A 3,139-nucleotide genomic window follows, 5' to 3' on the forward strand; every position below is an offset into this window, starting at 1 on the left:
ACTGGGACCCAGGAAGTGTAGATAAAGGTTGCTCTGGCTCGAAAGCCAGTCGAATCCGACTCTGATGCAGTGCTCATCTGTGTTTCCAAGCCGAAGAGCCAGCGCTGTCCAAAGACATTTCCGTGGTCATGTGGCTGGCATGATTAGATGCAGAGGCGCATGGAAGACTGTTACCTTCCCACCAAAGCGGTACCTATTTATCTACTTGCAATAACTTGCTTTCGAACTGCTAGGTTGGCAGGAGTTGGGACCAGAGATGGGAGCTCACTCCGTCATGCAGCACTTCGGTCTCGAACTGCTAAACTACCAACCTTCTGGTCTGCAGTTCAGCGTCTTAACCACTTGAGCCACCGCATTTGCTCCCAACTTGGAGAGATTGTAGAGGAGTAGGTGGCAGGATGAGGTTTCCTGTGCGTTTGGTGTGTGTAGCTTGCAGGAGGTCCATTCTATGCACTCTTGAAACTGTGCCTGACATTTCCCTCAAAAGCATTTTCCTGGCTTGACCTTAGTCTTGTTGGGTTTGCACTGCTACAGTGGCACTGGTTCTGCTGGGCTCACAAAAATGCTCCCCACCTTCAGTTTCTACTGCAGAGATGCTCGGGGACTTCAATTTTGTTCTGCTGCACTTCTATTGCCCTTGCTTTTTTGCTGTTTTTCCCCTCCATTGTTTCCTTGGGGGCACCTTCTTTGGGGGGCTGTAACTCAGACCCTGTACACCCAATCATCACCAAACTTGGAGGGCATGTAAAGAAGAGTCAACCAGAAACCCCCTGTGAATTTTGTGTCTCTACAATGCTGGGGAAGCGGGGTGTTCTACTGTATCACAAACCAAACTGGTTTGTCTAGTGTCAAAAGTTTGTAATGGTCTATGATTCGCAAACTGCGCATGCCACAAACTGAACTGCGTTTTCCCAGTTTATGCCCATCCCTAATAATAAACAGGCAGGCTGAATGCAATTTTTGCATTATAATAAAATTCAAATGGAGAATTAAGAAACAGCCGCTCCAAATTGTGATAATTGTTCCCGGTGGGACTCACTGTATGCAATAATTTAATTAATTCTGGTCTTGTTGCCAAAAGATGTTTTAATGTTGTCATTTCCACGTTAAAAAAAATTCTTATCTGCCGTGAATACGGAGATTGATTCTGAAATAATCTCTTTCTCAAACTAGGTTTTTCGGTTATCTCTTGGGAGAGGACAATTGGTGCGCAGCACTGTGCAAAAAGCCAGGGCTATATTGAAAAGATAGGGCTGTCGTGCCAGCAGCTAATAGCCAATTAAAGCAAGCTTAGGGCAGATAGTAGAGCAGTTGAGTGGTGCCAATGAATACAAACTACTAATGAAGTATTATACTTGAATTCGAAGCCCCTGACTTTCAGCTCTCCCAGAGTTTATTTGAAACAATCAGTGAGCACAGAATTTTGAGGGGATTTTCCATGCTTGCAAATGGCATTTTCTTTCCTGGCTAAGCAGTTTTTTTAAAGGCATCAGATGCAGTCAATAAGCCTTGGCCAAAAGAAAAGACAATGTATTGCTTAACAGATTACATTCTAGCATAGTCCCCTGGGCAACCAGCCCATCTGCTATTGTTCTTATTTATTTTATTTCATTATTAATTTATTTACTTCCTTTGTACTCTTTCTCCTTAATGGGGATCCAAAGCAGCTTACATTATTCTCCTCTCCCTCCATTTTATCCTCACAACACCTCTGTGAAGTAGGTTAGACTGAGTGTGTGTGACTGGTCCAAGGTTACCCAGCAACCTTCCATGGCAGAATGTGCATTAGAACCTGGATGTTCCAGATCCTAGTCCTGTTAGCCAAATGGGGCCTGTTGCCTGGTGTGCCAACACCCAATGATGAACATAGCCAGTGAGATTCCAGAAACAGATGAAACTTTATTGCAATAAAGGGGACCCTGGCAGCAAAACCCAAGGACTCCGTTAACAAGGCATCAGCATGACTTTTTATACCACATGACAAACAACTTTTAGACATCTGTAGATGTTTATGGATTACAAAACTTAAACTTCCTTTGTATCTATATAAATATATTTGCCAAGAATATATGTTTTTTGACCTTATTTAGAAAGCCCATATTTTCCCTGAGCTTCGCAAAATGACTTCTCTATTTCTGGAAACGACCACCTTGGCTTACTCAGCTATGTTCTAACACATCTTGTCTCATTTTACCACATCATGTTTGACTTGTTAGCTGAATTTAGCTTGCCTAAGACTTTAGTGGCTGCACAAAACAACACACAAATGGCTTCTGTTTTGCCTATCAGTCCGACACTCTAACCTCTACACCACATGGGCTCTCCAATTTAGGCCATTTAGACACCTTTTCCTGGATTAAGACACGGGCTTCTAGTTTGAACACAGAAACAGAAGTTCTGCCACACAAACTCTGGCTAGGGCAAGCTCTGGGCCTGTGGGTCTTGATTTATCTGGGCCTGTGGGTCTAGATTTAATTTGTAGGGAAGAAGACTGGAATCTCATAGTTGTCATCTATCCCAAACCTTGATGGCTTTTTCTAAGACTTCAAGGGATGCCTATTTGTGATAACTACTGCACGTATACATTTGCAATGGTAGGTAATAATAATTATAGCGTGCTGTCAAGTTGCAACTGATTCATGCCAACCCCAGGACCATGGGGTTTTCAAAGCAATGTAACAACTAACATATAAATCGTGTTTTGTAATTATGTATAGTGAATTTGTGACTTTTTTCCTGAGTCTGGTGAATAGTCCACTCCTTAGAAGTAAACTTGTGACTCACACATATTACCAAATACCATGTCATACAATTCCTAGTAATGTGTGGATGTGCCACTAATTTGCTCCATCCAGCAGGTCTCAGTGTTTAGCCTTCCAGAAAATGCGGGAATGTTTTGATTGCTGTTTTATGTTTGTGTATGTGTATTTTAATTTTTGTTTTAATTATGCATTTTTATTTAGTTTTAATGGTTTCTAAGACATATTTTCTTATTTAGTTATTTATTTATTTTTAGTCTGTTAGCTGCCTTGGTGGCCCTGATACCAGTGTATAATTTTTGTAAATAAATAAATAAAACAGATTTTGCTGATCTTCTAGATATGGGTATTCAAGTGCTCCACCCATTCAGTTGACAGCA

This window comes from Gekko japonicus, unplaced genomic scaffold (genome assembly GCF_001447785.1).
Source record: "Gekko japonicus isolate JY-2015 unplaced genomic scaffold, Gekko_japonicus_V1.1 scaffold52, whole genome shotgun sequence".
NCBI classification, from domain to species: domain Eukaryota; kingdom Metazoa; phylum Chordata; class Lepidosauria; order Squamata; family Gekkonidae; genus Gekko; species Gekko japonicus.